This window comes from Pteropus medius, unplaced genomic scaffold (assembly GCF_902729225.1).
Source record: "Pteropus medius unplaced genomic scaffold, Ma_sr-lr_union100, whole genome shotgun sequence".
Taxonomy (NCBI): Eukaryota; Metazoa; Chordata; class Mammalia; order Chiroptera; family Pteropodidae; genus Pteropus; species Pteropus medius.
Window position 1 is genome coordinate 1,327,886 of NW_024344561.1, and position 15,349 is coordinate 1,343,234.

The window sequence follows — 15,349 nt, forward strand, 5'->3', positions numbered from 1 at the left end:
GACTCCTAGAAGAGACCGAGCATGGTGGGAGTAATAGTGAAAGCCCATTCCTCCTCTGCTGATGGCTGTGGCTCAAAAACCTGTACTGGCCTGGCTCAGACTTGGCTAGGCTGAGCTGTCTGAGACTCCCTATCCAGCCCTCGGTGCTTCTCTCGCCCTTCTGCCTGGGTTTGATAATATCAAAATATCAATGGAAGTCATTAAGGACATCCGTTAAAGTTGATTCTGTGACCAGTTGTTCATAAAAGCCTATTTGAAATGGGTTCAGGAGAAACTAGGAGAAAAATTGGAGATAGTAAGGAGAAAGATTTTTTTAAAAAGTCTATTTTGTTTACTATTAATAAAGCCACACCAGCTTTCTTTTGTTAGTATTTGTTATATCTCCATCCTTCTCATTTTAACCTTCTGTGTACTTAAGTATTAGATGTGTCTTTTGTAAATAGGATGTAGCTAGATGAAAAAAAAATTCAATCTGAAAATGTCTTTTAATTTGTAAATCATTCTAGTTTTGTATTGTCATTTTAATATATTGGATTAATGTCTACCACCTTAATAGTTATTATTTATATTCTGCATTTTCTGCTTTTTCTTTAAAAAATTGGAACTAGGGAAAAATAGATGAAAATGTATACATACAGTTAAAAAAGAGTAAACTTGTACCCATCAACCAAGCCAAGAGATCGAAGATGGCTCTATCTCAGAAGTTTCATGTGTGCACCGTCATGATTTTTCTCAAGATGAACTAACTATTGTGATTTTTAAATTTATCAGTTCCTCACATAACAATATACTATCAAGGGTTGGGGTTAGGCTAACACGAGGGAATATCTTTGTGGTGATGGAACAATTCTGTATCCCAACTGTGGGAATGGTTACTTGAGTCTACACATGTGATAAAATGTCACAGAAATATATTATTCCCCCTGCCCTCCGAAAAGAGTGCAAATAACAACTGGTGAAATCTGTATAAGGTTTTTACCCGAATTAATAGTATTGCAGCAATGTCAGTGTCCTGGTTTTGAGAATGTACTATGGTTATATAAGGCTTATCATTGGGGGAAGCTGGGTGAAGAGTATATGGGAACTCTGTATAATTTTTTGCAACTTCTTGTGAATCTTAAACTATTTCAAAATAAAAAGTTACTAAAATACCAAGAAGAAAAAACTGCATAACATCACGTTAATATATTTCTACATGCTATACTTTTTATGTTCATGTATTTTAAAGATTTATGTGTTGCATATAGCTGTACTTTAATTGCTGCATGGGGTCTTTTGTATGACTACATCACAACTTATTTATCCAGTCTCTAGAGGATGGACCTCTTAGAATGCTTTGCAGCATTTTTCCATTATGGATAATGGTGCCATAAACATTCATGCACATCTCTCATTGCAGATATGCATGAGTTACTCTAAAAATGAGCTTGCTGGGTGTAAAACCTGTATGTTCAAATTTGTTGTTGTTTTTTTTTTTGTATTTTATATTTTAGAGACGTTAAATGTTATCTCATTGTTTTAATTTGTATTTTTCTGATTACTAATGAGAATAAGCATCTTTCTATATTTATTGGCCATTTTGAGTTTCCGCTTGGGAAGTACCTATATATGTTTTTGCTGCTTTTTCTTTGTATTGTTGTCATTTCCCCATGATATTTAGGAGTGTGATATCTTTGATTTTTTTTTTTTTTTGGTTGTAAATGTCCTTCTCTCTTTATGGTGTCTTGATGAACTGAGATCCTGAATTTTAGTTTAGTCAAGTTTATTAGTGAGTTTTTGTGTCTCATTTAAGAAATCCTTCCCAAACCTCTGATTATAAATAAATATGTTTGACTTCATTGTCTTGTTCATTGTTTGATGTTTGGTTTCACATTTAAATTCTCAGAATCAACCTGAAATTAATTTTTGTTTGTGTATAAAAGTTTATTGATATGGCTTCAGATTCCACATTGAAACGAAGCTTTAAGAAATGACCACTTGTTAATTTTGGTGCAGTATCAAAGATGGCTATCCACAATTATCTGAAGATGTAAAAATATGTCTCCCTTTTCCATCTGTGTATCTATGTGAAGCTGAATTTATTCGCAGACTTCAATCAAAACAACATCGCATCTCTTGATTAACGCTGCAGTGAACATAGTATACATATATCTTTATGAATAAATGTTTTAAAAAATTTCAGGTAGATACCCAGAAGAGGGATTGGTGGGTCATATGGTAGCTCTAAATTTTTGGAGGAACCTCCATACTATTTTCCATGGTGGCTGTGCCAGTTTACATTCCCACCAGCAATGTACAAGTGTTCCTTTTTCTCCATATCCTCTCCAATACTTGTTATTTTTTTGTCTTAACAGGTGCAAGGTGGTATCTCATTGTAGTTTTGATGTGTATTTCTCTTATAGTGAGTGACGTTGAGCATCTTTTCATCTATCTGTTGGCCATTTGAATGTCTTCTTGGGAAAAGTGTCTGTTTAGGTCCTCTGCCCATTCTTTAATTGCATTGTTTATTATTTTTATTGTTGAGTTGTATGAGTTCTTTATAGATGTGGTACACATATACAATGGAATACTACTCATCCATGAAAAAGGATGAAATATTACCATTTGCAACAACATGGATGAATTTTAAGAGTATCATGCTAAGTGAAATAAGTCAGATGGAAAAAAAAGAACAATATGATTTCATTCACCTGTGGGATATAAAACAAAAAGCAACAACTGAACAAACAAAACAAACAAACTCATAGACACAGAGGGGGATGGGGGAGGAGGAGGGTGAAGAGAGTAAGTGGGGTCAAATATATGGTGATGGAAGGATACTAGGCTTTAGGTGGTGAGCACACAATGCAACACATAGATGATGTATTATAGAATTATACACTTGAAACTCATATAATGTCATTAACCAACATTACCCCAATAAATTTAATTAGAAAATAAAAATCCCACTGCACACTGGGAAAAGAACATATCACAACAGACTGATTATAGGAGCAGATATAAGAATCTAGCCATTATCTATTAAGCAAATATTAAAGAGATATGCAAAATAATGCCACTAAATTTTTTGTTTTTGAAAATATATTTTTTAAATAAAAATATTTATGTTTACATGTAATGGTTTATTGTTATTTTAATCAGATGAATAAATAATATTTTTTAAAAACTCAGCTTTAACATCACTATTGAAGTTTAACACTGCTTAAAAAAGAGCAGAGCCTTAACATTTTACAGAAATGAGAGAAACTTATTTCAGAAGAATGGGTAAAGAGATCAAGGCAAGAATTTATGTCTAAGAATCAACTGAAACAATCTTAAAATGAATAAATAAGCTAATAAATCCATAAGTAAAATAAAAATACAGATTTTTCTAGATATATTAAAAATAACAGAAGAAACAGAATTTCACATTGACAAAATTAGACCTGACATGAAAAAAAAAACATAATTTCTCAGGAGTAATTGGGAAAAATACATTAAAATAATACTGAGGTACTAATGTTCTCACATCAGGAAGGCAAATATTTTTAAATTTCAATAATAAGCAAATATGTGAGAAAACATACTTTACTACACAGGAGTGAGTATAACCATTTTGAAGGATGATTAGGTGTATTTACAAGAATGAAAATCAGTGTACCCCGTGACCTAGCAATTCCTCTTTGTACCTAGTCTAGAAACACATATACCACAAGTACTACAAGAGCCTGTTTATCTATCTATCTATCTATCTATCTATCTATCTATCTATCTATCTATCTATCTATCTATCACAAGTACTACAAGAGCCTGTTTATGTATCTATCTATCTATCTATCTATCTATCTATCTATCTATCTATCTATCTATCTATCTATCTACCATCTATCTAATCATATTAAAGTAATGCTAGCTGCTGCAACAGATAAGCACTGAAGTCCAGTGATAACATTAAAGGTGGTGATAGGGGATGAACTGTAAATATATTTTGTGTATTCTTTATATATTCTGGAGGTAGGATGGGTAGGATTTTGTGGTGATTACATGTGGTTTATGAGAAAAAGAAAAAAAAAAAGATGACTCCAAGGACTTCAGCTTGAGCAACTGCAATAATGGAATTCTCATTTATGGAAATGGAGTAAGCCCAAATAGGAGCAAGTGTTGGGGGAGTCATGACTCAGTCTGAGGTATCTCAAAATTAACATGACCATCACATGCCGTAGTGGAGATGTCAGGCATTCTGGGTACATGCCAAGGATTGAGCACTACTCCAAATAATACTAAAATTCAAAAACCTATTTTCTGAAGTAATTTTAGACTCCATAGAAATCGCAGAATTGGCACACCCAGCTTCCCTTAATTATAATATCCTACAAACAATACCACCATGATCAAAACCAATAAGTTGACATTGGCACAATGTTGTTAAACATTAAATATTTAATATTTCAATAGTAGAATAATTTTTATTTAATGATTCTTTAAATAATTCATTTAATTGATGGTACAGGGCCAAAATAATTTCCATTTAATCAGACCAAGGCAGGATTGCCCATATAGTCTGTGTTTATTGAACACTGCTTTGCAGATTTTGGTGTCTAGAACTAATTTGTATAAATAGTGGAAAAGCAGAGATAGGATTATCTACATATTTAATTAGTGTTTATGTGTAGAAATAAAAGATTCAGTTTTAAAACTATTAGTGTTCATTTAATTTTCTCAGTACAATAGATACCGGACAACACACATAACCACACCCACATGCTGCCATCCCCCCATATACACAAGTTTCATGTAGAAATATAAATGGTGGGGGGGCTTCCATTCTCAATAAAGAGAACATATTTCAAAAATTTAGAAATTAATATAGCAAGAAAGGAACAATATCTACATGAAGAAATCTTATCAAAAGCAATGAAACAAGATCTAAACAAATAAAATTACTGAGTAAAAAGATTTAATGTAAAGAAAGAAAAACCAGTTCTCCCAAGATTAACATAAAAATGTAAAACAATAACTAAATGAAGTGATTTCAAATTTTGCGTGAGGAATAAATGCCAGAGAACAGTCACATACCTATTGAAACAAAGAAAATGAAGAGAATCTTGCCTTGATGGTATTCTATGGCCTAATGATGAAGCAAGATGATTCTAGTACTAGACTACACGAGATTGAATAAAAAAATATATATATATTTTTAAATTGTAACATGAGGATGACAATAGTGCCTACTTTGAAGAGTAGCTCTGAGCATAAATAATTTAAAGAGGAAACTCTCATAAAACCTTAGCCATCCCTTTGTTATAAACAGATATTAAAACTTATAGAACTATTGCAATAAAACAATATTACTAGCCATCCCGCTGGAAGAAGAAAACTTTGGATCTTCATGTCACACCACATAGCAAAATACATACTGAATTTTAAAGACTTAAAACTAAATGTTCAAGAAGAAAATTAGGAAAATATTTTTGTAACCTAGCGTTTAGATACAGTTTTAAAAACACAACAGGTCATTGAGAGACTATAAAGAACAAATTTGACTACACGAAAATTAATTTGACTAAAGATCACAAAGTTAAAGGATAAAATGCCAATTCAATAGAAGCATAAAAAACGTGACAAAGTTCAACACATTTTCATATAAAAGCTCCTCACAAACTAGAGATTAAAATTTATTTTATCTGTTAAAGGTCATTGACTCCCCCATACACTACAAATATGGTTAAAGGAGAAACTTTTGAACCATTGCTTTGAACATCAGGAACAAGACATGGATGTCTCCTATCAGTGCCACTAATCAACACAATATTGGAAATTCTGACCAACACTATAAGACAGGAAAATGAAATAAGGTACAATATTGGAAGAAAAGAAAAAATGTTAAAATTTTTTACTTTTATTTGCAGCTATTTAGACCACTTACATAAAAAACTTCAGATCAAGAAATCATTAGGATAAATTAGTCAAGGTTACTAGATGCATGATCAATAAATAAAAATCAATACCATTATTCTAGTAATGATGTAAATGATCAATATAAAATGCAAACACATATACACATACATATGTGGAGTATCCAGGAACGACTCTAGCCAAAGACACAAAGAACAAACGTTTAAAGCACATGAACGAAGGGAAGGATGTAACATTCCATGGATTGGCGGGCTTGTCATTATAAATATGGAAAGTCATCGCATAGGGCTGTAGATAGATGTGGAAAGACAAAAAGAAATGAGCGTGGACCTCCAAGCCCAGCCACGCCTCCCAGGCCAGGTCTCCGCCTATGGCTTTGTCCAACTGTCGCATCCAGCTGGGTTCTAACATAAGGAAACTCGAAAACTCTGCCTGCAGTTGGAGGAAGGAGGCCACGCCTTTTCCTGCCAGGAGACCGGAAGCGGAAGTGTGCGGTAGCAAGGTACTAGCTGTTTCACTGCACTTCAGCCTGCGTCGGAGGGCCGTTTTGCCTAGGTCATTGTCTTGACCCAGGCCTGCGACTCTTGGGCAGAGAGGGCCAGAAGTGGTAGGGGCGGGGTAAAAGGTAAGTCTGGTCTGGGTTTAACCCCCCGACCCACCCTCCCCCGGCTTCTTGCAAACAATGAGCCTTTGACAGGAAGTAAAATGCGTGACTTCAGGTCCCAGAAGATGTGGAGGGCGTTTCCTCACAAAATCTGCACTCTGTTGAGACCCAGACAGACTGTGCACTCGGGGAGCCCCCTTATCTCTCTTTAGTGAGAGGGCTATTATGACATACTGTGATATGTCATCCCACTGTAGTTTTAGTGTCACTAGGAAGAGAGGCAGGTTTTTTGGGGAGAATGTTACTTCTAGAAGTTAGAATTTATCATGAAGTGGATTTCTTTTGGGGCGGACTAGTGGATTCCTCTAGCCTTTCTTGTCAGCTTTCTATTTCGAAAAATCTCAAACTTGCTGTAAAGTTGAAAGAATGTACTGGACTGTACATCCTTGACCTGGATCCATTAATTGTTAACCCTTTGCCATATATGACACCCCCGCCCCACCCGCCGCTGAACCATTTGTAACTAAATGGAAGATATAACAGTTATAGCAGTTAGACTCCTAACTACTTTGGTATGCATCTCCTAGGAATAAGGGAGTTTACTTGACTATAATATTGTTATTCCACTTTCCACTCAGAAAAATTAAAAATAGTTCAGTTATGCCACCTAATGTACAGTTCATATTCATAGGTCTTATGAAGCTAGTTATTTACTTAATCTAGGGTCCAAAGTTTACTTATTATATTGCCTCTGTACACTCTTAATCTAGAACAGTACCTCTGCCTTTTTTCCGTCCATGACATTGATATTTTTAAAGAATCCATGTCAATTTCTTGCCGTATGGCCACATTATGGATATCTCATTGTTTTCTCATGGTTTTATTTTACTTTGTTTTCCTATCACCTGCATTTTTTATAAATTGGAAGTTAAGTCTAGAATAGTGGTTCTCAATTGGGAGTGATTTTTCCCTTGTGAGACATTTGGCAATGTCTAGAGATAGTTTTGGCTATCATAATTTGGGGTACCTCTGGCATTTAGTGTGCAGAGGTCAGGGATATGGTTAAGTGTTTTATAATGCTCGGGACAGCCCCCAAACCAAGAATTGGTTGGTCCCAAATGTTAACTGTGTTGAAGCTGAGAAACCCTGGCCTAGACCAGCATCGTTTGTGATGAGGGAAATATTCTATGTCTGCACTGTTCTATATGGTAGATTAGAGCCACATGTGGCTATTCAGTACTTCAAGTGTGGCTAGTGTGACTAAGAAACAAAAATGTTTAAATTTGTTTAATTTCAATTAAATTTAAAGAATCATATGGCTAGCTTCTTGAACAGTGTGGGTTTGCAGGTTTAATAAGATTCAGGGTAATTGTCTTTTCAAGACAGCAAGAGAGGAAGAAAGAAACAAAAGAACTACAAAATAGCCAGAAAACAATTAACAAGATGGCATTACTTATTCATAATTACTTTAAATGTAAATAGATTAAATTCTCCTATCAAAAGATACAGAGTGACTGAATGGATCAAAAAAAAACTAACAAACAACAAAAAAAAAGCAAGACCCAACTGTATGCTGCTTACAAGAGACTCAGATCTAAGGACACACAGGCTCAAAGTGAAGGAATGGTAAAAGATATTCCATGCAAATGGGAACCAAAAGATTGCAGGGGTAGCTATACTTAGAGCAAAGAAAATAGACTTTAAGCAAATAATTGTTAACAAGAAACAAGGTATATAATGATAAACAGGTCAATTCATAAAGATAACAATTTAAAATATATGTGTACCCAACACCAGAGCACCTAAATATATTAAGCAAATAATAGGGATCTGAAAGGAGAAATAAACAGTGAAACAATAATAGTAGGGGACTCCAAATCCCATTTTCAACAATGGGTATATCATACAGACAGAAAATCAAGGTAATATTGGACTTGACCTACTTTAGACCAAATAGACTTAACAGACACATACAGAATATTTTATCCAACAGCAGCAGAATACACTTTCTTCTCAAGCACATATGGAACATTCTCTAGGATACATATGTTAGGTCACAAAACAAGTCTTAGCAAATTCGAAAAGATTGAAATTATACCAAACATATTTCCTGACCCCAATGGTATGAAACTAGAAATCAACAGGAGGAAAGCTGGAAAAGTCACAAACATGGAAATTAAATAATAGACTCCTGAACAACCAATAGGTCAAAGAAGAAATAAAAAAGGAAATAAAAAATACCTTTTTAGTAATCAATGTTTATTGTAGAAATCAAAGACATGCAAAAAGAGAAATCACCCCAAATTCCATCAACTACATAAGCCACTATTAATCATTTTCCAATGCACATATTTTGTAATAAAATGAGATATTTTGTTTTGTAATCTGCTTTTTAAACTCAGCTATCCATATATTTAAATATCCTTCATGACATCATTTTAGTAGTTGCATTGTATTTGTTAGCATGGATAAACTATATTTTAACTAATGCCTTGTTAGGGACTTGCTCCAATCTTTCATGCTATTATTAACAATACTAAAGTGAATATCCTTGTAATGAAATCATTTACACTTATTTTGTATTTTTTTTAAACAAGATACATACCTAAAAGTAGCATTGCTGAGCCAAAGATATTTGCATTTCAGGATTTTCTTATTTGAATTGCCAAATATACCTCAAAAATGGCAATTGATATTGCAACAAGAAGTATAAGAACTGGTAATAACAAACCCTAGCATTACTGCATGTGAAAAATATCTTGAAACAAAACGGAAACACAACATACCAAAATTTGTGGGATACAGCAAAAGCAGATATAAGAGGGAAGTTTATAGCAATAAATACCTACATTAAGAAAAGAAGGAAGCTCTCAAATCAACAACCTAAGTTTATACCTCAAGGTATTAAAAGAAGAACAAACTAAGCCCAAAGTCAGAAGGAAAGAAAACTCAGAGAAAAAAATGAAGTAGAGAATAGAAAATAGAAAAGATCAGTGAAACTAAGAGTTGTTGTTGTTTTTTAAAAGATAAACAAAATTGACAGTCCTTTAGCTAGATTTACAAGAAAAAGAGACAGGACTCAAATAAATAAAATTTTAAATGAAAGAGAAAAGATTACAACTGATATCACAGAAATACAAAGGATGAGAAGAGATTAATTTGAACAATTATATGCCAATAAATTGGACAACCCAGAAGAAAAGTTTAAATTCTTGGAAACATACAACCTACCAAGACTGCATCATGAATAGAAATCTGAACAGGTCAATAATGAATAAGTACATTGAATTAGTAATCAAAAACCTCCCAACAAAGAAAAACTGAGGACTAGATGGCTTCACAGGTGAATTGTACCAAATGTTCAAAGAAGAATCAACACCAGAACTTCTTGAACTCTCAAAAATTGAATAGGAAGGAACACTTCCAAATTCATATTATGAGGCCAGTATTATCCTGATCCCAAAGTCAAACAAACAGCACATAGTAGCAGAGGTCAAAGTGCAATTCCACCAGCAGACAGTGGTAGTGGTGTCTCCCAAACCTCCTCTACCATCTAGTGAATCCAGTTAGTAAGCCAAGAGCAGTCCAGTGGATCTCTTTCTCATTTGAGGCCAAAAAATCCTGCTCATGGTCCCAATTTTTGAATCTCACTACCTTGGGTAAGTTATGGTGAAGCTAGATGCAGATCAAGAGAAACCAGAAAGAGTTTTACACTTTTGTTATATTCACAGTTTCCTGGGGGAAAACACAGCACTGCATGCAGTGCTTGTTAGGGGAAGCACTGGGGTTGGTTGGTCATAAGGCAGAGGGAGGGAGCCAGAACTGTGGGCAAGCACAGTTATTTGGTTTCCATAGGAATGGGTAAGGCAGAGTAAGCAGGCTTCGGATATGCAAATGGTTCCCCCACTGAACATAAGTATTATGGTTTGGGGATATCTAAAGTCTCCAGATGTTTCTGGTTGAGGCAGGGTTTACTTGAGAACAACTGACAGCTAGCGGCCATTTTGTCACTGTGAAAGCTTCAGTTTGCAGGAATTAAAGGTACGGGTCAAACATACTGGCATGAGAATAGACAGACCAATGCAATTGAGTTGAGAGGTAAGAATATACTCATATGCCTATGGTGAATGGATTTTTTGAGAAGATTCCAAGTCCATTCAATGGGGAAAGAAAAATCTATTCAACAGATGGTGCTGGGACAACTGGATTTTCACGTGCAAAAGGAGGAAATTGGACCCCTCTTTCATACCATACACAAAAACTAACTCAAAATTGATCAAAAACCGAAATGCAAGAGCTATAATACTCTTAGAAGGAAACAGGGGGAAAGCTTCATGATGTTGGATTTAGCAGTAGTTTCCTGTCTATAACATCAGAATCACAGGCAACAAAATAAGATAAACTGAATCTCATCAAAACTGAAATTTGTCACCCCAAAAAATTTTAATAAAAAATTGCAAACTTTTGTGCATCACAAGACATTAACAAGAGAATGAAAAGATAACCCACAGAATAGCAGAAATATTTGCAAGTCATATATCTGATAAGGGATTGGTAGCCAGCATCTCTAAGGAACTCCCCAAGTTACCACCACCAACAAAAAAATAACTCAATTCAAAAATGGGCAAAGGACTTGAACACAGTAGGTATTTCAAAGAAGATACAGATGGCCAATAAGCACGTGAAAAGATGTTCAACTTCACTAATTATTAGTGAAATGCAAGTAAATACCACAATGAGATGGCATGAGGAATTTATGTACTTTTACCTTTTCCCAGATGGCTGACTAGTTAGTTGTCTTAGCACCTTTCATTAAAGGTGAAGAAGGTGGTACTCTTCTATTGACACCTCTCATTTTTGCCCCAGTGATCTGAAATACCACCTTTATGAAGTAAATTTCCATATGTTCTTGGTTCTATTTTTAGACATTCCATTTTATCCCATTTGTCTGTTTCTTGTTCATATTCTAATACCACAGTTTTAATTATAGTGGCTTTATAGCATATTTTAGAGTCTTATCACTTGTTTTTCAGTGTTTTCTTGGGCATCATCAGATGTTAAGGTATCATAAGATGTTCTTAAGAACATTATGTTCTTTTATAGAACATAATTTATCAATTTGCTTAACTCCATTTAAAAACTCATTAGCATTTTCATTAGAATTATATTTTTAGTTAACTTGAGGACTGATATCTTTATCATGTTCATAGAAAAACATGGGAGGTTTTTCCTTTTGTTCAAGTCTATTTTGTGTCTTTAAAGAGTGTTTTAAAGTTCCTCATGTAGGTTTTATATATTTCTTGGTAATTTTAATACAAAGTATATTTTTCTAGTTATTATAAATGAGGTTTTCTCTACCACTATATCACCTTAATGGTTATTTGTTTGGCAGATGAAACTATTGGTTTCTAGATGGCAATTTCATATCCTGTTAATTTAAATTCTTTTATTGTTTACATTAATTTTATCATTGATTCTTTAGGGCTTTCCATGTGTAAAATCCAGTTATCTGCAAAGAGTTTTACTTTCTTTTTTGTAATTCTTATGGTTCTAATTAATTTCTCTTATATAATTACATTAGCTAACGACACTAGTACACATACAGATACATATACATGTATACACACACAAATACCTATAGATGTAGGCAGTCATCTTAAAGTAGTCACCAATTTCCGTTTTCTCAAGTGCTTATATTAATAATAGGTGTTGAAAGACCAGACCCAGCAGCTTAAAGCCCACGGTGGAAGTTCTCGGCTCAGTCGAGCTCTCTTGCTGTGGCGTCTCTGTCAGTTTTTACTGAGGTTCCACAGGCCCATTCTTGCCTTTAAGCTCACTGCTGGCTTCCGGGAGGATCCAGACCCCGCAAGGTCAACCTATAGGAGTGGGAGCTTATCGCATGGATGACTGCCAGTCCTGGGTTTTGCCGATAGTGAGGAAGGCATAGCAGAAGATTGCTATGGACAGTAGCTTTAAGCATGAGTATCTGCCGATCTTGGGCCTAGCAGAGTTATGGACCCATGCTTCTCGCCTTGCCCTTGGGGATGACAGCCCAGTTCTTGGGGAGAAGCGGGTAGGAGGTATGTAGTCTTTGGGGAGAACAGGTGCACTTTGAATTGGAGCCGAGTTCTTAGCACAGTGGTACAATGGAACAAACAACAAGGACACACCTGTCTATGTGTCCTCACCAACCTGGAAGAATCATAATGGTATACTTTCTGCCTCTGGATTTAAAGACATTTGGTCCTATCACTTTCGGGATGCAGCGAAGAGAGGACAACCTCCAGGGTTTGCTGAGCGATCTGGAAAATGCTCCTGAGTTTTCCATCTTTGTCTTCCACGCCTGTGTGCACAACTGGGACTGATGCAACTCCAGAGCAGTGGAGGGAGATTGCCTCCATCATGAAGTGCCGGTTTCTGTTCCCCTTCTTTAACTCAGCCTATCAGGGCTTTGCTTCTGGAGACCTAGAGAAAGACGCCTGGGCCATTCGCTATTTTGTGTCTGAAGGATTCGAGCTCTTCTGTGTCCAGTCCTTCTCCAAGAACTACGGGGTCTGCAATGAACGAGTGGGGAGTCTGACCATTGTTGCAAAAGAACCTGATAGCATCCTGTGTGTCCTTTCCCAGATGGAGAAGATCGTGTGAATTACCTGATCCAATCTCCCTGCTCAGGGAGCATGAATGGTGGCCAATGTGCTCTCTAACCCTGAGCTCTTTAAGGAATGGACAGGTGATGTGAAGACAATGGTTGACTGGATTCTGACCATGAGATCTGAATTCAGGGCATGAATAGAAGCCCTCAAAATGCCTGGAACCTGGAACCACATCACTAAGCAAATTGGAATGTTCCATTTCACTGGGTTGAACCCCAAACAGGTTGAATATCTGATCAGAGAAAAGCACATTTATCTGCTGCCAAGTAGTCTGATCGATATGTGTGGCTTAACCACCAAAAATCTAGATTATGTGGTCACCTCCATCCATGAAGCAGTCACCAAAATCTAGTGAAGAAGCATCACTCAAACCAGCATTACCAAAGCGGTTCTTGGGCATGTGTCTTCCCTGCTTGCATGAACCTAGTTGTATATATCACGGAGTAGAGACTACTGATGGACTGAAAGCCTGCTCTGGTAAGGTGGCCTCTGTTTAAACTGGCCCCATGTGACGGGAACATCCCTTAAAAAGAAACGCAGCCTTGGGATTTAGAACCCTTTTGGAGGCTAGAGCAAATTAAGGTTTCTATTTAAGAAGAGTAAAAAAGGTACTTTGTTCATGAGACACAGATAACTTGCCCCCATGCTAGAAGCAGGAGTGTTGCCTGTGTTGCTTGTGTGCTTCTATGTGTTGCTTGACTCTGTACAAAGTCTAGTCCCAAAGATCAAGCTGTCTGAAGAGCCACATGTAATTGTGGGTTTTGACTGTGTCATTAAAACTCATCATCTCCAACCCCTACCCCACCACCAAAAAAATAGGTGTTGAATTTTGTCAGCACCTATAGATATAATCATGATTTGTCTTCTTAGACAGTGTATTTATATGATGTATTATTTAATAGATTTACTAATAACGGAATCAAACTTGCATTCCTAGAGTAAATTCCACTTGGCAAGGTTATTTTCTTAATGTGGTTTTGTAGTATTTGCTAAATTTTAACATAGTTCATTTGAATTAATATTCATAAGTAACATAGCTCTGTAATTTTCCTTTTTTTTGTATCCTATCAGGTTTTATGTGAATGTTATACTTGCTTCATAACAGGAATTAGGAAATTTTTTCATTCTCATTGCTCTTACATAATTTATGGAGTACTGGAAATATCTGAACTTTGAAGTTTTGGTATAATTCTTTCATCTAAAACTTCTGGGATGACATTTATAGTGCACTGATGCTGGACAAGTGTGCCAAACACATTCAATGGGGGGAATGAATAATTTTTTCAACAAATGGTGCTGGGACAACTGGATATCCACATGTAAAAGAATGACATTGGATGCCTACCTCGCACCTTATGCAAAAGTTAACTCAAAATGGATCCAAGAACTAAATGTAAGAGCTTAAAGTATAAAACTCTTAGGAGAAAACATAATGGTAAATCTTTAGTGGTCTTGGATTTGGTAATGGTTTCTTAAATATGACACCAAAAAGCATAAGAAACCAAAGAAAAAACAGACAATTTGGACTTCACCAAAATTAAATTGTTTTTGTGCTTCAGAGTACACTGTAAAGAAGTAAAAAGACAACCTTTTGAATGGGAGAATATATTTGGAAATTCTGTATCTGATAAGGGAATGGAATCTAGAATGTATAATTTTTAGAGTTCAATAATAAAATGATATATAACACGATTAAAACACAGTCAAAGGATCTGAGTAGGTATTTCTCCAAGATATACAAATGACCAATAAGCACATGAAAAACTGCTCAATACCATTAGTTTTGAAGGAAATTAAAACCAAAACGACAATGAAATACTCCTTCACGCCAACTAGAGCATTGTAATAATAATGCATTATAAAGTATGCTATAATAATGCTTTAAAAAAATACTAAGTGTTGGTCAAGGATGGGGAGAAATTGGAACCTTCATACACTGCACGTGAGATTGTAAAATGGTGCAACCACTTTACAGAGGAATAGTCTGGCAGTTCCTCTGAAGGTGAAACATAGTGTTACAGTATGACCCAGCAATTCCACTCCTAGATATCTACCCAAGAAAAATGAAAACGTCCATACAATAACTTGTACATGAATATTTCATAGCATTATTTACAATGGCCAAAAAGTGGAAACAACCCAAATGACCATCAAATGATAGGAATGTTATCTATCGATTAAAAGGAATAAAACACTG

The 15,349-nt window shown here is 35.4% G+C and overlaps 1 pseudogene; it reads left to right on the forward strand.

The window, feature by feature from the left end:
* Positions 1 to 4,151: 4,151 nt before the first annotated feature.
* Positions 4,152 to 13,641, forward strand: LOC120610913 (aspartate aminotransferase, cytoplasmic-like; annotated as a pseudogene).
* Positions 13,642 to 15,349: the final 1,708 nt, after the last annotated feature.